Raw genomic sequence first — 23,604 nt, forward strand, 5'->3', positions numbered from 1 at the left:
TTGTTTCTTCTCCTATTAATATTTTTTTTTAAATAGTACAATTACATTTGCATAATCAATCAATTGCTTCCCACCTATCCTCCCCCCTTTATGACACATATAATGGTCATAATCTTACCACCTTGGTTTCCACAGCCCAGTCTGGTAGAGGAAAGCAGAACTAATTTTTTTTTTCACTTACTCTGGCCATAACCTCACTATGTGAATGCGTCTTTACCTGTCCCTGCGTTGTGTAATTTATCCGCCCTTTGTTTGCGCGTCTTACCAAATCAATGTGCACAAAACAAAGCCCATCAGTAGCTATTTGTACAGTCACCCCCCTGTCCCCCACAGTCCACTCCATCCATAATCTCTCAGAGACTCTAGCCCACATTCTCCAGCTCAGCCCTCAGGCCGGCTCCGCCCCCCAGGCCAGGCATGTCCCCAAGTCCAGTCATCCATCTTGGCATGACAACCTGGTCGTCAGACGAGTTTTTTAGCCTGGAAATTTGTCCCAAAACCCCATCTGTTCAGTTATTACAACCTGGCCCCACCCGCACCTGTAGAGACGGGGGCGAAATGCATACAAGAATCCTCCTACCACAATTTGGTAACTGACCACCGCTGGACTGCAGAGTAACAGGGAAGATGAAATCCTACGTTACCGCTCTAATGTAATGTATTCATGTGTCCTCCCGCTGCTGATCTGCAATCCCCCTCGACTGAACTGTTGAAGAAACACAAGCACAAAGCAAATCCTTTTACACCATATGTCAACATACTTTATAAGGGAAGCCATCAAAATCCATATGCAAACGCGGTGGCACTACTTATCTGATCTGTTCCAATGCATCCCAGCCTCCAACAGTCCTCTCCTCTCACACCCAGACCATAAAAAGCAGATGAGAAATAAAAACAAAAGGCAAATAATTAAAAAAATATCCCAATAGACCACATCCTTTAACCACATGTTCTGCACCTCCTACACGTGAAATTACCATTCATACCTAAAACAGTAAATCAATAAAAACAACAAGCTCCAAACTTCACATGCACACAACTTTGTCACTCATCACCATCACACAACTGCCCCATTCAAACATGTCTCTGTGACTTGACACCTCTATGTTAGCACAGTCTCCCCTACAGGCTCCATTCAAACACATCCAGTCCACACAATCAAAAATTAAAATAGACCCATGTACTGACAAACCATTCTTAAAAGAAACAATATCAAATGAAGGTAATAAAATAAAACTCCTTTCATCCAATATCTCAGTTTCAAGCACCCACGGAAATCAAGACACCCAGACATGCACTCACACGCCACTCAATTCATCCTCACATTATCAGGTAACCACTCAAAGACAAAGTAATTCACGCCTGCCCAACTCATGCATACCACCTGGCACACAATCATCCACAGATTTACTTTAGTGTAACATTCACAAAAAAAAAACATTCACGCCTACTTCACCCCTACATTCAACACACAACACAACATGAAACCAAACAAACACCTTTCATTCCATATTTCACAGCCTCTCTTCCCAACATATAACACATCTCATAAACAAATACTTTCAAACTCTCTCTCATACAACTCGTTAATCAACCAACATCCTTAACAAACAATGTTAGTTTGTTCCTCCCTCTTCTGCTCTCAACTTCAGGCTAACACAGTCTACACTCACATCTGCTCCTCTTCCCTCACTTCAAAGATGGACTGGAATCCATCTTTAATTCAGACCTATCCATGCCTTCCAGTGCACAGACAGACCCAAATATTCCCATACCAAAACAGTTATCATTCATAAGTCATAACCCCAAATGAATGCCTACTTTGATTTTCTTCGCTCACTCTCCAACTGTTTCCTGAATAGCCGCCAACTGTCTCACCTTTCTGTCACTTCCTGTCTCCCTTATGCTATCCCAAACTAGCACCTTATCTTCCTGTCTCCCTGTTGTAAAAACAGCTGCATCTGTTATCACTCCTCCAACTGTTCTCTCCTATCTTCACCTCTGACCTCTCTCCTGTTGCATCTAATCTTACCAGGCCTGCTTCATCATCCTGTCATAAAAAACAGCCATTGTAAGCAACAGCTGTCCCGTTTGCCCCCGCCTGGGCATACAACATTATCAACTTCCTGCTGTAAAGATCTATTATAGGTCCCTCTCACGAGTGTAACAGCGATCATAAACAACAGGCGCTACCACCATATGCAGGCCCCCTGCAACTTCATCAAAAGGTTAATCATTTCATACATCTCACCCTGGGGGCAAGCCGCCCTCGAGGTTTGAATAAAACACACATTCCTACTGCCTCCAGGGGAGGCTAAATCCCTTCCCCCCAGAGGTTAAGTAGCACATATTTGCAATTTCACCTAGTATTATCTCAACTACTGTAAACACAATCATATCATTAAATCGTCATTGCATTAATAAAATTGTTTTCTAACACAGACAGCAAACCTCCATCAATAAATTATAATTTCCTACAAGTCTGAGGCTTGTGTCAAGCATTAAATATCCTAATCATATCAACAGTGTATTAAAGATTTAACTCATAATAATTTCATACTATACAGATATCAAAATCACTTCTTCACACAACACTAATCATGCACAATACAAATATAAGCATCTCTATCAAACGCCACTCATTAGAAATTAAACATTATTATTAGTTAAGTTCCAATCATGCTAAGACTCAAAAACTTTAAACAGAATATTCTGGGAACGTTAGCTCTGTATATAGGTGACATGTGATTCTAATGTAGATGTATTTAATCAAATATAACGCAAGCAATATGTCTTTTTCAGTGTAGAGTGCTTTCCCAACTCAGCTCTCAAACCCCACTCGGTCAAGACTATACTCTTGTGTAACATATTCTTGCCCAGTGTTACAGGTTCAATGTGTAGCTGGTTTGTGAATCCCAGTTGCTACGACGCTTCCTGTCAATCCGGAAGTCGTGCACTGCTATCCCTCCGCTGGCGGTCACAAGTTGCACCATGCTACAGACTCTTCGTTCGTTCATACAACATGAAAATAATCAACCGTACTCTTAGCACAGGTAGCTCAACAGCCCCGTCAGTTTAGCTTAGCATAGGTAGCTTAGCTTAGCTCTAATAGCCAGCTCCCCGTTTCCCAAGGGTGCACCGCGGCGCTCTCGCCCAGGGCCATACAACATTACAACCGAAGCGTCCTACTTTTGCAAATAACTCTCAATCAACGTTATTATCAAACAATCGCTTTACTCACCAATACCCCATATCTAACGCCACCACACCGCTTCTAATCATAACATTGTACAAGCCCTCATCACGGCGTTATCCCCCAAACTCACATACCAGCTAAGTAGCCAGCCAACCTGATGCGAGGTTCCATGCGCTCCCGGAAGCCCCAAGTTATGCCACGTTCGAGATCCGTACATTCATCCAATCTGCCCAGTACCAATCTAACAATAAACAACTCACCCATGCTTAAATAACAAACTACTTTAAAAGAAAAGAATTTTTAAAACATTCTCACATACCAACGCCGCATACACAGTCCAACATGAATCATAAACCAATTATCCTACCCTTCTCCTCGCCCGGCTCCATGCACAGCCAGGACGTTTCACACATTCCACTCCACACCATGACGTCATCAAACAGCGACTTCTTCCTCCACCAAAATAACGTACACAATTGTTACCGCATTAACTATAACCCTCAAAACGGCCACAATCTCCTCAACTTACGCCTCGATTCGCTTCTTACCTGCAATTGCCGCCACAGTGTTTCGTCAATTCTCCCACATCGTCGCCTTAACGTCCCTAGATTTACCGCGGTTCTTCCACAGAGCTAAGCTAGTTAGCCCCAATCTCCAATATGATTTGCTCCAGACTCGTATACCACCCTGATCCACGTTAAAACTACACAACAACCCGGCCAAGGCTGCTCTGCATACATGCAATGTACACTTCGAAAAAACCGGCGTTCAACTATTACATTTCCCCACGGTTGTTGGTCATTAAAATTTCATAATAATACAACAATAATCTCTCGCCTTTCGACAAACATTCCTAACCAATAGCCATCACTCAAACATACATCGCGCGACTATTTAAACCAAAATTAAGTGCAACCGTTCACTTTAATTTTACCTAACGTTCAGAATACAACCAGTCTTTCAACCGAATCGCTACCAAGTACTATTTGTTCGCCGGTCATCACGGCGGACGTGCCTCGTAATATGTTCCGGAGTAACACGCACTAAAAGGGATCTTCCGCGACTTTGGGGTTTCTGTAATCCACAAACTCAATTTGTAGACAACCCCCTCGTCATCTTGATCTATTTTAATTACACCCTAATGCGGGCATAATCTTCATTTAGTTCGGTCGATATTAATGCAGAGAGCACGTTTCGTCGAATTGAAACAGCCACGGCTGCCTCTGTTTTAACATGTTACAACCTGCGTCTACGTCCAGTCAGGCCCCCCTCATATTACTTGACTCGCTTATGCCCCGTGATCCATAACAAGCTCCCTGTACCATATCGATCGCTTTTCATACTTACAACTTCTGATTACATAATCCAAACAACGTTGAACTATTGCATTAACGTCCGATGGAACATGTCTCACCCGGGCTCTGCTTGAGTCACAGCTTCCGGCCGACACTCGCCCCATCTCACCGGCGCAAATACATATCTCACTCATTGTTCAGATACGCAAAAAATTACCAACTTCGCTGCGTCCGGTTCTGGGTTAAACTATTAGGTATTTCCATTCCCCAAAATGCGCCCTGTCGAATCTTGCCAACACAGATATACCGAGCCCACGATTCAATGGGCCTTTCATCTCATGTAGTCCGACGCTTCAACCCGCGATTGAACTGATACAATATGATCACAGTAGTTATGCCCTCACCTATCCCCCTAAGCTATTACTTCCAACTAAAAATAAAAAATACTATCCCCCTGTCCGCAAGAGCCTGGCACCAAACACGCTGCTCATACTTACTGCCATAAACCTCAAACGAATAGGCCAGGAACAAGTACCGGACTAGGTTTGTAAATCCTGGGCCTCATACACCCCCACTGCCAGCCTCCAGTTGACGCTCCTGACCCCAAAGACGGAGGTGCAGCTAGCCAGAGTTCTACTGTGTCTCGCTACCTAGTGACCGTGCACCACAGTTCCCACGAAGCAGGGATAATCCACCCTGCTACATAAGGCTGCTAGGTTTGGTTTTTAGCCTTTTGCTGTAGCCTAGATCCTGATTTCCACAATTTACTGGGGTTGTTCCTGTGTTCGACTATCTTTTCAGAAAAGTGGGATTGTTTTGGCTGTCATAATCTCAATGTTTGCTTCACTTCTTAGTTTCTTAAACTCTTGGTAGTCTGAATTATCCCTTGACTTCTTACATTTTGAAAAACATAGATTTCTTAAATGTATCAGTTTTAATATATCATCAGTAATCCAGGGCTCTGTTCTATGCTTGATCCTTACCACTTTGCTTGGTGCTAGTTTCTCCACTACATTTAGAAAAATACATTTAAAACATATCCAGGCTTTATCAATATTATTACATTTCAGTACAGTTGCCCAATCTACATTATTAAAACACTCGATGAGAGCAGCTTTGCTATAGTTTTTCAGAGACCTAATTTTCACTGTATTGTGACATTTAAAAATATTTCTCTGAATCTTCCTAGTCACAAAGATCATGGAATGGTCACTAATAGTATATTCTACTACTCCAATTTTGCTTATCCTGGTCCTATCCGATACCAAAACCAGATCAATAATGGTTTGGGAGGTGTGTGTAACACGAGTAGGTTCCTTAAGCATCTGATGAAGATCAAACAATCTACAAAAGGTGCTTTGAAAATATTAGAGTCCTTCTTGAGAAAGTCAGTGTTTAACCCGTCACCCGTCGCCTTAGGTCTGCAGATGCCAACCTCCTGACACCTCCCACGACCAGGCTCCGGACCTGGGGCGACAGGGCCTTTGCTGCTGCTGCCCCCTCCCTCTGGAATGCCCTCCCCAGCCATATCCGTGATGCAAACACCCTGACATCTTTTAAATCAGCCCTCAAAACTCACCTTTTCAATCTTGCTTTTGACCTCTAATTCTGTCGGTGTTATTTTATTTTTGTCATGTATTATTTTTGTTCTGTTTTTTGTTTTGCCATAGTTTGTCTCTCCTGCCCATGTAAAGCGTCTTTGAGCACCTGGAAAAGCGCTATATAAAATAGATGTATTATTATTATTATTAAATCCCCAAGGACAATAATCTCTGCTGTGCTAAAGTCATCACAATTAGAGCAGGTCTCTCCCAATAAATCATAAAAATCACACTGATTAGGAGGACGATAGCACACCCCAACGAGGATTGGTTTGCTTTTGGGGAGAGAAATAGCCAACCAGACTGCCTCTATTTGATCATTATTTAAATCCTCTCTAACATTAAAATCAATATCTGACCTCACAAATATACAGACACTACCGCCATTCCTATTTCTATCTTTCCTTATCACCGTGAAATTCTCTATTTCAATTTCAGCATCTGGTGCAGAATCATCTAGCCATGTTTCACTACAGCAAATTATTGAAAGATTATTCTTACTAGCAAGCAGTCGAAGATTGTGGAGTTTGGGGAGGAGACTCCTAGTGTTTAAGTGTATCAGGTGTAATCATCTGGAATCAAAGACAGAATCCAGATTACCTGTGTCCTTTATAGTTCCATTTTCAATGGTAAAGATTGATGATCCCGCTGTAATTTCACCATCACGGAGAGGTGATCGTGATCGATGTGGATCCACCCGACTATCCCGGCCCGTCTTTCTTCACTGCCCGCGTCAGGTAATGATTTAACGGTGGCTCCAGCTTCCTCAATCCGCTCGAAGTCGCCTCTCCACCCGATGTCGTTCCCTGCTTCACCGTCTCCTTCTCCCGATGCTCCACACTCGGATCGCCCGGTGTCATCTCCTATGGCCCTCAAAACAGCTCCCAGGCAGAGAAGTGGAGACGGATCAGTGAAGATGCCACAGGTAACGCCCGCAGATTCCCCGAACCCCGAGCTTACCTGGGGGCAGTGGCGGCCGCCCATAGGGGGCGCTAGGGCGCCCCCCCCCCCCCCCCCCCTGGTAAAGAGAGCAGGAAAAGAAGAAAATGTTTTATTTTTATTTTTATTTTAGACCCCTAAAAATAAAATAAACATGTTTAAAATGAATAATAGTTACTAATTTTAAGTATGTTTGTGTTTCAAATGCACAATAACCTTAATATATCAAATATAAATCATTGTTTTGTGATTCACATGACGTCACTGTCTGATATGAGAGTAGACTACCTCTGAAGCTGGGCGAGACGTATTGCGCACACAGTGGGCGTGCACTGGTATCATCGCTGTATCATCGCAGCCAATTAAATAGGTCTAGCAAATACATTTCGCCTATCAGTGTGTTCAAATATGATGTAATATGATGGAATCAGAGTGCGTTTTCTAGCGCTCCTCCAAGCAAGCAGGGTCCTTCCTGCTGTGTTGTCACTCCCCCAGTCCGGAGAGTTTGCTTACTATTAGCTACCATGGAGCATGAAGGCAGGACATTACAACCTCGAATGCAGGTAAATCCCTCAAAACAATACCTTTTGAGTAGGGATGCTCGATATTGGCTTTTCTACCGATACCGATATACCGATATTGTCCAACTCTTAATTTCCGATACCGAAATCAACCGATATCAACCGATACCGATATATGCAGGGTTTCCCCCCCCCCCCAAAAATGGAATAATTTCAGGTAATTAACATTACATATCTCTTGTTGTGGGGGGCATAATCACCCGGGACAATATAATGGTAACTTGTTTAAAATGATATACATCTGTGATTATTATTGGAGGGATCTGAATACGGGCGTGAGAGAGAGAGAGAGAGAGAGAGAGAGAGAGAGAGAGAGAGAGAGAGAGAGAGAGAGAGAGAGACGTGGCTGCATTGACTGTGATCATATATTGATTGATGGCAATGGTGATAGTTGTACTCTACCTACTTAAATATTCGTACCTTATGGTTTCGCCGATGCTCTGACCTGCACAGTAGGCTACTCAGTGTGTGGTTTCGCCAATGCGTGCCTCGGTACATGTTTGCAAAATGTTTGGTATAGCGCCCCCCTTGGAGAAGAATTCACCAGCCGCCACTGCCTGGGGGGGGGGGGGGGGGGGGGGGGGGGGTGTAGTCGCTCCTCGGCAGATCCGTTAAGTTGATTCCTTCCCCATTTGAAGTTGAATTTCCCGGGCCAGGACACTGGTGAATATCCCCGGACAATAGCAGGCAAATTGCTATAATTCCGCTTGTTTGATTTGGAATTGACGCAGTATTGCCCCAGGTGACAAACAAACGTAGTCAACACCGCCGCTTTACCGAAGCCAAAATGTTTGGCGTTCATTCCTTTCGAAGGAGTATCATCAATTTGTGATTTACATTCCTTTAAGAATCTGCAATTTAAATCATGGGGGGTATAGCCAAGAAACCCTGCAATGTTTAAGAACAAGATAAAAGTTAGGAGGGCTGCTGTCACTCCAGCCACACCCGACGCCATAGCTGTCAGCTGTCAAAAAAAACGTTTAACACAATCACTGAAACAGGTCCTAACTGAACACAATCACTGAAACAGGTCCTAACTGATGTTGTGCTCTCTCTCTCTCTCTCTCTCTCTCTCTCTCTCTCTCTCTCTCTCTCTCTCTCTCTCTCTCTCTCTCTCTCTCTCTCTCTCTCTCTCTCTCTCTCTCTCGCTACACTGTTATTATGGGAACATTAAGGCTAGCTTCAGAGTGATGTTGTGCCTCTCTCTCTCTCTCTCTCTCTCTCTCTCTCTTCTCTCTCTCTCTCTCTCTCTCTCTCTCTCTCTCTCTCTCTCTCTCTCTCTCTCTCTCTCTCTCTCTCTCTCGTAGGAACGTGTTTAGTCCCTTGTTTGAGCCGAATCTGGGTTGGACATGAATTGTGGAACTCCCTCGGGTCTTGTGGTTGTGGTATTCACTGACCTTTGGGAAGTATTTCGACATGTACATGGGTACCTTAGTGGTGTAGTGTATCTTGTAGACCAGGCCCATTGCAAGTTGCTACTCTAAGCCATCCTAGGTTGTCAAAATGAGCAGGGGTGAGGTGGGTTCTAGGAGTAAGGTCAAGCAGTAGTCTGACCAGTTTGTTTTGTGATGTTTGTAATCTTGTTTTTAGTGCCTTTGAAGTGCTTTGGTACCATGAGGTGCAAGCATAGTCGTAGTACCCTTGAATGAACAGGAAAAAGCATTTCATATAAAAGTATTGTATGACAACTAATAAAGAAACTTGAACTTGAAACTTGAACTTGAACTTGAATGAGTCTTCAGGGTATTTTTGTTTACCAGAGAGGAGATCCGGTACAAGAATCTTGTTTGTTGGTTGACTTTTTTGATTACATTGGATGCCATCTTGTCACAGGAAAGATTTGCCTCTAGGATGGAACCCAGGGCCCTCATTTATCAATGGTGCGTACGCACAGATATGTGCGTAACCCGTGCGTACGATCATTTCTAAGCAAAGTGTGGGACTTACCAATTTGAACGTGTGCTTGACTTTGTGCGTATATCTACGCACAGCTCTGACCATGTGTACCTGGCGCCCAGCGGTAGAATATGAATACTGCAATGCGGAAATAAGCTTTCGTGCATTAGTTTGACTGACGTAATAATAATAATAATAATAATAATAATAATAATAATAATAATAATAATAATAATAATAATAATAATAATAATAATACATGGCAGTGAGATTCATTGTTCTTGTATGCTCTCGTATTATTGTTATAGTATATGCTATTGTCAAGAAGGAAGTACATTCTTTTCAATCGTGGCTTTAATTCGTATGGCCGAGAAGCAGTCTCCTATTAGCTTCATTAATCCCAACCCATCTCAGCCACAGCATAACTGAGACTGGCTATGGAAACAAATCATAAATAGACTACTGTAAATAAAATAGCCTATAACATTATAAAGGATAGGCTATAGCAGGGGTTCCCTTTCTTCCCAGAGCCCCACGATTCCTTGGAGACAAATAGGAATATGATATAGGCTATACATGGGTCCGTCAGTGAGGAGATTTAGCCATTTGAGAATAGGCTATTATGGCCAAACGAGGGCCTATAGTCTATAAATATTATTAAATGTTTTCATAAGCGTGAAGATACAAGGACAACAGTTCTGTTTCATGCTAGCTGCCGCTCAGCGTCATATTGCATATATCTCGCTTCAGCGTATATACACTGAATACATTTCAAAATGTACCTTTACATGCCAGCATTGATCTGGCCACACCCCCATCCTCTTACCTATATAAGCAGGGGTGGTGCCACACACTCATCTTCTTCTCAAATTTCATCCACAAGCTACGTGCTGCTCACATGCCACTTGACGTGGAGAAAAATATTTACTCTGAGGAAAGGAAGAACAAGGAGATACGTTGAAAATACGGCGATATTGTCTTCGTCACTGGAGTGTCTGGAAGATGATCATTCTAAAACCTCCACCGGTTTTTCGTATTAGGGGCTCGCGTCGCTAATATACTCCCCAAACTGCAGTCCTCCTTTGCTGCACCTGGATGGGTTCAACCCTCCTGCTATGCAGCTGGACTGTGGAAGTCTGTTGTGAGGGACTTTTGGTTTTCAAGCCTGGGTGTGTAATGTTTGCTTGCGAGCACCACTTGTCTGTTAGTGCTATGGGGGCTAGCTGACAATGTTTACGAAAACCGGCCCCAGATTAGGGTCCTCTGTTCAGCCTCTTAGGCGACGGCGGAGGATCTTGGTTTGAAACCCATTATAGTCAACTAGTGGGCCACGACCAGGAACTGGTGATCATAGGATTCTCTGGACGAGTGGATGCTTCTCTGTCACCGTGTAGGCCCCATCTTTCATATACAAATGAGAGTATACCCTAACGAGGAAATGTGGGCATGGATGTTCGTTATCGGAAGATCCATGTTCAAGTCGGCTGCAACCCAGATGGGACTTGTGCTGGCTCCGCCGGATGTCTGGTAAAATCACCGTTGTAAACTGTGTTGACATCTCTTTTTCTCTTCTCTCTTAAAGGTGAGGAGGGTTTCAGACGGCGGCCTGTCGGAAGTGTGGCTTGTTATATCGTTTGTGTACAAGTTCAGGTGATAGCTGCTTAGCTTGCGTGCTAGTTGTGGCCTACCTGTTAGCCGCGCAGCTGTTAGCTGCAGCGTTAGATCGCTGTGTTTACCAGGCTGGTATACGTTAGCTTGTGGCTATCAGCCGATCGGCTGTTAGCTTAATGCTACACTGTTGAACGTTCTGAGACTATAACATGCTTTAAACACTCTGACTACGACGTCATCTTTGACAGAGGATGTTAGTCGAACCTACCGGGAGCCCGGCCGGCGAGGACTGCGTCAACAAGTAGAACCGTAGCGGCAGGGTGGAGCAGCGACGCTGCCCGTGTTGTCAACACAGGATGCTGTGTTTACTATCGGTGCCCTGTTAGCAGACTGCAGTTCGCTTGGTCTGCGCTCACGGTAGGAAAGGTCCTGACCAGACCTTAAAACGCGTCTTCTTCCTTCCCTTCTAATGTTTTGTAATAACGATGTTTTCCAAAACGGGTGTTGCTGCAATACATTTAGGATACGACGCGAGTTGTGTGTGAATTGTCTTGTCACTGGTATTAGCTTCTCCATGCAAATCGGGTTGTTTGTTACAGATGTAAAAATGATCTGGTTTGTTGTGTTGAGAAACATCATGTGTGTTCATGTACCGTGTACTCACAACTAAGGGGGTTAAATTCACCTATAAAGCTATGCTTAGTGACATATGAGTGAAGAATGAATTCTTTCTCAGCCTGTAATGACAATGAACAGTGTGTTCACATATTAACAGGTTTACCTGTTCAACTGGCCGTATTAAGGGTAAGGTAGGAGGGGTGTTCCCCCCGGTTCCCTGGGGACTTCCCCACCCTCCTCTCAGACATGTTGTTTACAATATATTGTGTCACTGTGTTGTGGGATACGATGTAACCCTTAGCTTGGTTGCTGGGGTTGTGCTAAAACCGCTTGAGAAACTATATTTTCCTAAAGAAAAGATTGTTTGGTCACTTTTCGTGTGCTTAGCAAGGCCTGTGGCCGATACTAATCGAGAATTGTGTATTCTCTCATTATGAAAAACGGCGTTCCTCTGTAGAGTGTATTTGCCATTTTTTGTGGTGATAAAGGGTTGTGTGTGTCTTGTGATCTACAACTGGGTTAGGTTGGCCACAGAAGCACATGTGTAAGTCTGGTACCGGGGCTCTTAAGGGGGCCCTCTCTATTCTGTGTTTTTTCCTTAGTAAAAATCAGATAGCAGGTTAGCACATGAGCTGTGTGAAGCTGTTAGACACTTCATGTAGCTGACTGTGACTGTGTCATGCTCTTTTTTGTCATTACATCGTATCATGGGTGTGGGGTCGTAAAGGGGTGAACTGGTAATCCTTTCCTCCCCTTTTGATGGGCAGGGGTTACAACCTCCTGTCCTTCAAGGTTCCTGTCACGTTGCTGTTCGGCACGTTACAGGGTAAGAGGGGGGGGGGGGGGGGGTTTCCTGGTCCCACGCCCTGGAAAATTGGGCGTGTGCACCGCAGAAATGCCCCCGCCATAGAGTACGTCACTGTGCACGTCTCTGTTGGTAAGACTTCCGTGAGCTGTTCAGGTCCATATGATGGATCTGTTTCAGGGAGTGGTCAGGGCTCCTCCTCACGAAGCTCCTACTCGGGCCTTCTGTGAGTTAGGACTCTCCTTCCCTGTGATGGAGCCTCCTCAGAGTTCAGAGCCTCCTCCTCAGATTGTCAAGGTGAGTAGAACTTCAAAAAGGAGTCCTGCTCTATTGTGTGTGTATTCGATTCAATTCGATTATTGAGTGTGTATTGGTTCAGTGCCTCCTCCTCGGAGAGCCCTAACCCGAAATTTTACATGGCTCAATGTTGCAATATATTCTTTTCAATCTATACAGCTCGCGTGGGAAGTCTCTCTGGGGATTTCCGTCTCCTCCCTATGGGAGGGTGGTGGGATGTAAAAATGTAAAAAAAAAGTACCCCCAGCGTTGTCACGAGGGATTCATGTCAGTCTGTGTTCTTTCTTTTTTGAATAAAAAGAGGAAGGTACATGAAGCACGACGGCTCCGTGTCGTTCTCCCAGGCGACTTGGAGGAACAATGTTTGGTGTCTTGCTAGACTATCCATTGATGTGTTTGGGTCTCGACGCATACATAGTGCTGGCTCAGGTGTGTTTCTGTGACATTATCACACAGGGGCTAAGTGCGCCTTGGTTGCTTGTTAAAACAGCGTTTTTATAGGGCAACTGGGATGGGGTTTTGTCTCTTCCGAGCGCCAGTTTACTAGGTTGTCTCGATGAATTCTCGTTCATATCTGGGGGATGTTAACGGAATAGGTCTGAACATAGGTAGAGGGGTCTCACGCCCTTGGGGTGGGCCACTGAGCACGGTCTAAATGGGGACCGTCTGGGTGGCGCCCTCTTTTCATGTTTTAGATCGACACGCATACCTACCCCCTCTCCTGGAGTGGGCATGTCGGCGTGGTTAGGACACAGGACTGGTCTGGTCACGCTGGTCCAGGTCAGTTAACCCGTTGTCCACCGGGGATGCAGATCTGCTGTTCTGGTACCCTGAGGGACTTGTGCTTTTTTCGGGGGGAAAAATGCTAGGTCGGTCCGGGTGTCACAGGGTTAGGCGCTATGGAGACCCTTTGTTGGGTACATGTTGTACTCTGCACTATCGTAATGGCTTACGGCCATGCCAATCTGTACACGCCCGATCTCGTTCGATCTCGGACGCTACGCAGGTTCGGTCCTGGTTAGTAGTGGCGAAGAGGGGGCTGTTGGGGTGGTCTTGGACCTCCTCTGGTAAGCCTGTGCTTCCCGTGCCGCCGGGCCCGGTCCGAAGTAAAGTTTAGTTGATACCGTAGGCCTGGGATAACCCTTTTTTGAAAACTGAAACACTTGTACTGCAGTATAGCCAGTGTATGCCCGCAGGTGTGTTTTGGAGTTTTTTCTTGAGGGGTTATAGGAACAACCACCGCATATGGTAACGACAGGGTGGTTGGTTCCCTGGTGTGTTGGAGCAGAGTCAACTCCCGTGTTACGTGGTTGAGTGTGCCCCTCCACGTTCATGACGTCTGCCAATCATGTCAGCCTTCTCTGCCTCAACCCCTCTGGGTGGGTTTTTTTTAATGGAGGCTTTGTCATGCAACAACGCCAGCATACGCCCCTTCCGCCGGGGGGGCTGTTTTCAGCGGACTCCTTTGGCGCCTGTCTCGTCCGCAGTGCTCCAGGCTCAGGTTACAGCCTGTTGCCTGGTTTCCCCGGTGCGCTGCCTGCTTCCGTTGGTTAATCTTTTTTGTGTGCTTACGGCCATGCTGACTGCCTGTTCTGCAGGGTCAGTGTGCCAGGCGGTATGCTATTGGGGGGAAAGGGTCCGCTCTTGGAGGGGCCTTATCCGAATACGCTGGCGATGTGGGGGTGTCACTAAGTGACCGCCTGGTGGGGTCTTGATGCCTGGCGTCATTGACCTCCCCGGGCCCCCGTTTTCCAGGGGATCCAGTCCCTTCAGTGGGTCTGGGTCTTCCTTCGCGCTCCGCTGCTCCGGCCTTGCCACAGGGTTGGGTTTGCTCTTGACCCCGTGATTTCTGGGGGCAGTAACGAGGTTGTTCCTTCCGTTCGTTCCCGGGTGGCATGCGGGTTGTGCGTGTGTGTAGTCGTGGGGTCAAGCCACCGTCTGCTCACCCTGTGCGTTGAGTTGCTTGAGTGCCTCTTCGCACGGTCGGATCCGTCGCCCTCCCGTGAACCTCCAATAGGGGGGGTATCCTCCATTAGGGAGGGTCGGGGGGGCTCGGTCCTCCCCGGTCTGATGGTTGTGGGGGGCCTCAGCGGGGTACATTTGTCAAGCTTCTAGCTCCCGCTCAGCTCCTGATATGCAATATGACGCTGAGCGGCAGCTAGCATGAAACAGAACGTTAGGTTATGTATATAACCAAGTTCTGTGAATGCTAGTGACGCTCAGCGTCTAGACGCCGCTGCGGCCCTTGATTTTTCATTGTGGTGAAATTTGTTGGGAAGGAGATGAGTGTGTGGCACCACCCCTGCTTATGTAGGTAAGCGGATGGGGGTGTGGCCAGATGAATGCTGGCATGTAAAGGTACATTTTGAAATTTATTCAGTGTATATACGCTGAAGCGAGATATATGCAATATGACGCTGAGCGTCACTAGCATTCACAGAACTTGGTTATATACTTAACCTAACGTTAACGATCGTTAGTTAACGATCAAGTTAGTTTACTGTATGCAGGCTTTGCAGGGCTCCGTGTGACATGTCTGTGCCATGCTGCGTTATGCGCAAATTACTGTTGCATAATGTAGGCTATGCATATATAATTTATATAGGCTATACCTAATACCGACATCAAAATAGATTGTATGCCTCTACAAATCATATTAAACCATGCAGGTAGAAAATTTACGGAGAACTTTAATCCCTGGGTATTAATCGAACGAAAAAAAAAGGCAGTCATATTCCAGCATGGTTATTAATGACACCAACGGCAAACAGTGGTTAAAGGGGAACTCCAACATTTTGGGAAATTAGCTTATTTAACATCTTCCCTGGAGTTAGACAAGAAGATACATACCTTTTTTGTCTCTGTGCGTGCATTTTAGCTTTGGGAATAGACGCTCCCTTAGCATAGCTTAGCTTCATCACTGGAAGTGAGGCAGGACAGTAGCCTTACAGTGCCTTACATTGTATTGCAAGGTCTGACATTGACCGAATTTGATATGCATGACCTTGGTGGGCTCTAGGTCAACTCCTGAAAAGGGGGTCAATGTCAGACCTTGCAATCAAAAGTTAGGGGGCGCACTGAAATTATGGCAAGGGTTATTAGCCCCCTAACTTTTGACAGACCTTGCAATACACTGTAAGGCACTGTAAGGCTACTGTCCTGCCTCACTTCCAGTGATGAAGCTAAGCTATGCTAACGGAGCGTCTATTCCCAAAGCTAAAATGCACGCACAGAGACAAAAAAGGTATGTATCTTCTTGTCTAACTCCAGGGAAGATGTTAAATAAGCTAATTTCCCAAAATGTTGGAGTTCCCCTTTAACGGTCTTTATTAGTGTTTGCGCTGCCCAGGCAGCAATGGTCTTTAGGAAGTTAATAGATATATTATCCGACATCACCGTGTATACACGTCTGTCAGCCTGTCGCGTATTTCTCCCATAACACGTGTTCGCTCGGCTTAGTCCACTTTTCCACATTTCATTGGGGTGTTTCATTACCGTTTATGGTTAATTACGGGCGGTTCTATATGCAAATACTTAAAATCGTGCACGAGCGCGGAGCGTAGAACAAATGGTATTTATCAACACGGAGTGTGTGTAGGACCTGTGTACGCACGTTTGATAAATCCCGATTTTTCTGTGCGTTCTAAATTCTAATTCTAAATTCTAATTCTGTGCTTAAAACATTCCCTGCCACGGTTATATCCATCAATGTAGCCTCACTGCCACCACTCTAAGCCTATGGAGATGTTCACCTTCTTTGCAGGGCTATAACTTTTTTAATTGTATTGCTAAATTGACATTACTATGGTCCATTCAACATCGATTATCTATCGTTCAGGATGTAGGAACGTTATACTTTTTCATTCATAGATTCATCCAAAAATACCTTCTAGAATATAAGTATGTTTTTATCGTTTTCTGCAGTAATTCATAGAACGTGAGTTATAGGCATAAACGCATATATAGATTATCAATTGCTGTTTATTCCCGATACACGCTATATTAAAAAATTCAACTGTATATGATCCTATACGTTATGCGTTATCATGCATGGATGAAATGGGGGGGGGGGTCGTTTATAATTCCGTGATCGTCAGTAAATGCTTTATGTAGTATGGGTGAAAATAGCGTCAGCGTCCTCTTACTGTGCGTCAATGAGACTGGCCGTGAAAGATCCCAGGTATAGGACGTCGATCGCCTAGGTCCATTTCCGGTTTGTATGTCGCAATAAACGCCGAAATCATATCGATTACTAAGTTTATAAAGCGATCGATATGTACTATAGTGTCTGTCGGGAGCCTTGCGACAATATCTGACGGCCGGATACATTTAATCGACGCACAGCAACCATATCCTGTTTACCAGTGTAACTCGCCTGACCATCCACCAGGCGGCGGTTTGGCAGACAACGCATGGCCGGCAATAACGCTGTACACCGTGATTGCCGGGGAATGTGTTAAGAACGAAAATAGAACACTTTCTAAGCATTGTTGATAAATGAGGGCCCTGGTATGTAATTTCATCTTTCCTTGTGACAATATTGTCACCCACTGTAACAGAGAAGCTGTTGGTCTTGCTGAGTTTGTTATTTGATCCGAAGATCAAATTAGCTACCTGCTAATACGCTAGCTTCACAACAACAACGTAACATCCGGTCTGTCCTCCCATATCTCCTGAGGGGAAACAACACCCCCAGCATAACAGTGGTGCCCCTAATACCATACAACTAGAGCAACACACAAGACCCCAGATCATTACAATAATTCACCCACGGAACGATCAGTGGCGTCGTTAGCCCTGGGCTTAAAATTTTTACATTTTTTTTTTTACTTTTTTTTTTTTTTTTTACTTTTTTAACTTTTTTTTTTATGTCAGCATTCCCATTGTCTGTGCTGAATGTTTGTTAGTGTTTGGTATTTTTTGTTGGTTTTTAGTACTTTTAAACATCCATTTTTAGTAAGTAGTTTTCATTTGATCCTATAATTTTTTCATTCACCGATTTGTGGACTTTTTTTTTAGTGTCCTGAGGCGCCTTATAAATCAAATGCATTATTATTATTATTATTATTATTATTATTATTATTATTATTATTATTATTATTATTATTATTATTATTATTATTATTATTATTATTATTATTATTATTATTATTATTATCATCTAGGAGGGAAAAGACACTTTGGATAGTAGGGACTGCATCTCTGCCTGTCCTGACCAGGAAACACTTTGCAACTGTGATCTCCTCTGGCAATAGTTGGATATTGTAATGTGTGGCGAGGGGTTGCAGCAATTCCACTGAGAGAAACTGGTCTGAGGCTGGATAACATGCCTGTATGCCTCTCATAAGTTGTTATCCAACTCACCTGCTCTCAAGCTCTTGCAGCATTCTGTCGACGACTGGATAGAACAGTCTCTGAGCTGAGGTCTGAGCTTGTGCCACAAGATGACTCTACTACATACTCGTCCATCCTTTTCTGCTTCCTCCTTTGGCTGGTAGTATGTTCCTCAATCCAAAAGCCATTACATATGGCCTTTGTCCTGTCATACATGTCCACTGCCATCTCTGAGGTGCGATAACCTTTGAGTGTGTCCTGCACTGTGCTTTTAAATAGTACAGATATTGAAGATGTGCACTTTAACGCAGCAGCACCTGGAGCCATCCATACCCATGTCCAGTGTCCTATAATAAGCTTTAATCGAACCCTGGTTAATTTCCTCGGATAGTCCGGTTGGTTTGGGGTGGTGTGAAAGCTCATTCACTCTTGCAAGTGAACCCTGCTGCGGTTCATTTGAGATGTGAATGCAAAGCGGACCAAAGGCAGGAAAAGACCCAAAAATCGAAAAAAAAAAATTTATGAGAAGACTGAAACATATGTATATAATGAAACACACAATATAGTTTTTTTTCGATTGCCTAAGCATGATATTGAAAACGGGGCCCGGTGTTTCAAAACACACAATTAGCACAACCACACACACAATTATCAGAACACATCAGATCCTTTGCTAAATTAAACACTTGTCAAAACCATACACTAATTTATAAAAACTACATTTTGTTACCATATGAAACACACGTTTCATATGACTTAATTCTGTTTGAACCAGTTACACACACTGCTGTGCTTAACCTAAAACACATTTAGCAATTCTACTTCTCAGTGATTAGAGTACTGTAAGTGAAGTAAGCAGAGAATGTGCAAATATACAATAAATTCACCAAACACTACACAAGACCAATGCTGTGATGAAAATATAATTTATTTATTTACATATACCCAAATCAATGATGCAGACTGATGAAAGAAATTACATTTTCTCTCCATATACCCAAATCAATGATGCAGACTGATGAAAATATAAATGTTCTCTCCATATAACCAAATCAGTCAACATTTCAACATGGAGAATCACAACAATACATGTCCCAGTTTTCATGCTACTATGTGCATAACACTGAAAGCTCAGCAAATATCAGACAAACATAAAATACTGTATCCAGTACAGGTTAAAATTACAGTAATTTTTTTTTTGAAAAAATGTAAACAGAAAATACTAGACATTATCTCTTTGCCTAGCTGGATCTGGCAAGATACATTTTTGTTGTGATTCTCCATGTTGACTGATTTGGGAAAATGGGAGAAAATGTATATTTTCATCAGTCTGCATCATTGGTTGTCTTGTGTAGTGTTTGGTGGATGTATTGTATATTTTCACGTTCTCTGTGTACAGTACTTCACTCTCCTTCCATTTTGGTTGAAGACAGGTGAACTCACCTGCTGCATTTTTATAGTGCTTAAACCTGATTGGTGTATCTACAATTAAGCAATGGTGTGTTTGTTTAACCAATTGGCTCATATGTGTGGTAATTTGACATTCTGTGTCTAATGTAATGCAAGTGTGTTTAGTGTTTTGCAAATCACTGTGTGTATTGTTTTGCAAAAAGTGTGAGGCTGACATTGTAGGGGTGCAAATCTGGGCCTATATTTTGCTCCTTGAGTGTAAACAGTGTTGACGTTGAAGTTGATGTTGAATAAACATTTAGCAAGATGTTATTTTGTTTTTTGTGATAACATTTTTTTTTATTTAAACTTTTCTACATGGAACAGGACACATCACAATACAACAATAACAATAATACACAAAAAGACATCACAAAACAGCAACCTATTACACACAAAAAAAGGGAAAACAATAATTCGCCATTCGCTCGCTCCCCCCCCCCCCCCCCCACACTCACCCCCAGACCTCAACGTGAGTTAAATACATAAAATATTATTCAGCATCAATCGAGTTATATGCGCTCTTTTATCTTTGCCACAGCTGCCAACCAGATCGCGATATTCTACTCATTAACCCCTATAACCCGAGCAGTGGATATCTCCAGATAGATCACATCAAGATAAGTGAGAATCCATACCTTCTGGCATAATTTATCTGGGTGTATCCATCTTGAGGCAATACATTTTTTGGCGGCTGTGAGGCTGGCTAGAATGAGTCTATTCACATGTATAGAGGTCGGTAATTGAGATAAGTAGTTCTTATTACTCTTAAATTAGTATGATTTACGACAACATCTATATAAGTTATCAAGCTCAGCTAGTCTAGTGGTTAATGAACATCTTCTCAAAGAAGTCTCACTGTCCAAAAATTATCAGTTCCAATCTAGATAGATACCTTTTCTTTTATGACTTTTCTTTTAGCATTTCCTGCCAGATAAGATGACAGTAACCTGAGACAATTCTGACAACAAAATATTGATGTAAGTAAGAGATTCGCTGGGATAAATGTTATGATCACTCTAAAGACAATGCTTTATAATAGGCTTAATTAAAGGGGAACTATTTTACTATTTCTTTCACTATTTGGGCACTTTTACACAATTCCTGTGAGTCTATGGAACACCTCTGTAATATATATATTTTTTTTATTCATTGTTTTGTATTTCTAATCAAGTCCTCAAAAACAGCATTTTTCTACCTCAAGATTTCGAGCTGTTTTGAGCCTGGGCTCCTAAACCACTGTGCGCGTTCTGATTATCCTGAACATTAACATGCAGCAGTGACTATATGACATCACATATAGGCACATTTTCAAACGACTCAGTTCAGTGAGGGTGAATATTGTGAGAGGAGAATTGGAAGAATGCGCCAATATGAGAATTTTGAGACATAGATCATATTAATATAAGTTCACATAGCTAGGAAACAATGCTAAACACTCAAAAAGGCCATTTATAAGATAGTTCCCCTTTAAAATACTTTACTTGTGTGGATTGAGTTTGTTTTACTGCACAAGTCACACATGAAGGTCATCATCATTATCCCACTTCGTTCATTGCCAAGGAACATATTTTAGGCAAAAGAATTAATAGAAAATTCTCACCAGAGCTGTCATGCAGTTGATCATAATTTATGCCATCTGTAACTCCGTTTGTAGTTTATCTTAAGTCACTTTGGTTATATTTTCTTCAGTTTACTTTGCAGTGTGGCGGGTATAAAATGTTTGCATTAATGATGAGGAAATGGGCATCATGACAGGGTGAAGCCAATTAGCAAAAAGTTGGGAAACTGATCTTCATATGACACTGAGAAACCCAACGTATTGCGCTTTCAGTTCAATACAAATCTATACTGTTATGTGGCTCCACACTGCTTCTTAATACCCCGGCTCAGCTCCAAAGATCTTCACAACTTTGGTGGAATGTCAATGTCACCAGTGTTTTCCGTCTGTGTCACAGTTTGTATCACTGCCAATCTTACTTCACAGCCATGTTTTAGCTTGTTGATTGCAAGTCATCCTGTCCAATATAGATTTTTTAAGGTTGTCATGTTATTGTAGGCAGTGGCGGCTGGTGAAAATTATTCTAGGTGGGGCGGTGCCATATTCAATCAGTTTCAGTAACTACAGAACAGTATATATTGTTATACAGACTAACTTTTTGCTGCGGTAGAACATCACTACGATGTTTATTATATTTCTAGCGGTCTAAATCTACTATTATAGAAAAATCCAAAACCATTTCTTTCTTATTTCTTCATCTTTCCATCATGGGGGGGGGGGGGGGGGCGCCCTCTATGGACCAGCCGTCACTGATTGTAGGTGAAACTCGGCGGGATAGGTGCCCCTTCAAATGATTCACTTCACAAAACAACTGCGTTTAAATCATTCCAAGGCAACAATTGTGGTCTCTGTGGGGGCTATCTGGTCAATGACTTAGTTAATTTGCAAAACCGTAGGCTTTGAGTATGATGCCTATTTTGGGAACAGGATGGGGTGGGGTGTATTGATCGTCTTGCTTTTGGAGACTGTGACCAGGCAGACTGATGGATGTCACAGGCACACAGTGGGCCTATACCTCAGAGGAATTGATTGCTTTGAGTCGCGGGACGTTGGTAGAGGGGCATTGGTATTCTGGTGCTCACAGACGATGGGAGACAGACGGGGGCGGGGCACTGTCTGCTCGGGGGGTCAGCGACGAGGGCCAACAGGGGAGAAGCACTCACAGGATGTGGAGAGAGAGAGAGAGTGGGGCGTTGTTATGGAGAATGGGGAGAACAAGAGAGGGAAAGAAAGAGAAAGGGATGGTCAACAGACAGGATAAGAGAGTAATAATGCTGGCAGTAATGTCATCTCCACATGTGGCTTTTGACAGGACCCCTTGCAAGACGCACACATAATAATAATAATAATAATAATAATAATAATAATAATAATAATAATAATAATAATAATAATAATAATAATAATAATAATAATAATAATAATAATAATAATAATAATAATAATAATAATAATAATAATTATTATTATTATTAAATAATAATAATAATAATAATAATAATAATAATAATAATAATAATAATAATAATAATAATAATAATAATAATAATAATAATAATAATAATAATAATAATAATAATAATAATAATAATAATAATAATAATAGATACATAGAACATTGTATATCTTGCAACCCACTCATGCATATATTCTTTGGATTACTTTACTTACTTTACTTACTTCTTTGGATCTTTTTTTTACAAAGGCACCTCCCTCAAACTGAACAGTGACATCTCCTTAGCAAATTATCTCAATACCTTCTATGCGAGGTTTGAGGCTGGGAATAACAGCACCAGCCTACAAACCACTGCAATAGAGGGGAGGGGGGGGGGGGGGGGCGCTGCTGATGGAGACTCAGTGTTCAGGATAACAGAACATGAGGTGAGGAGGACCTTTAACACATTCGGGGACACTGGGATGAGTCTAATAAATCTCTAGAGGACCAGCAAATGTAAACAGACGTGGGGCTGTTTGTAGAGCTAAATCTATACATTATAGTATTGCTATCTGTCCATTCTCATTGTCAATTGAGTCCATAAACCATCCCTTCAAAATGGCTTAAAGAAAAAAAAATCATCAATACGTTCTCATTTTATAGCGCCGTGAATATAAGCGTTATACGGCATTTGGTCTAGTATATTTCCTGGAAGGCTAGATAAAGGGCTAATAGCTACTAATGTTATATCCAATGGCATTTCCGTTATACAGATGCTACAGTTAAAACTGCATATGATCGGCACGATCCTCAAGCATGTATGTATGAAAGGGGGGGGGTGGGGGGGGGGTGGGGGACGTAGTTTCTTATTATTGATTACCAATAACCGTGTTCGTCTAAGTAGCCACATAGGCCGATCGCCTGGATGGCTATCAAAACAATGCCCGATCGGGTTGTACTTTACGTGAAAAATATCTTACCATGAG

The sequence above is a fragment of the Notolepis coatsorum genome (assembly GCF_963971535.1).
Source record: "Notolepis coatsorum genome assembly, chromosome: 17".
Lineage (NCBI taxonomy): Eukaryota > Metazoa > Chordata > Actinopteri > Aulopiformes > Paralepididae > Notolepis > Notolepis coatsorum.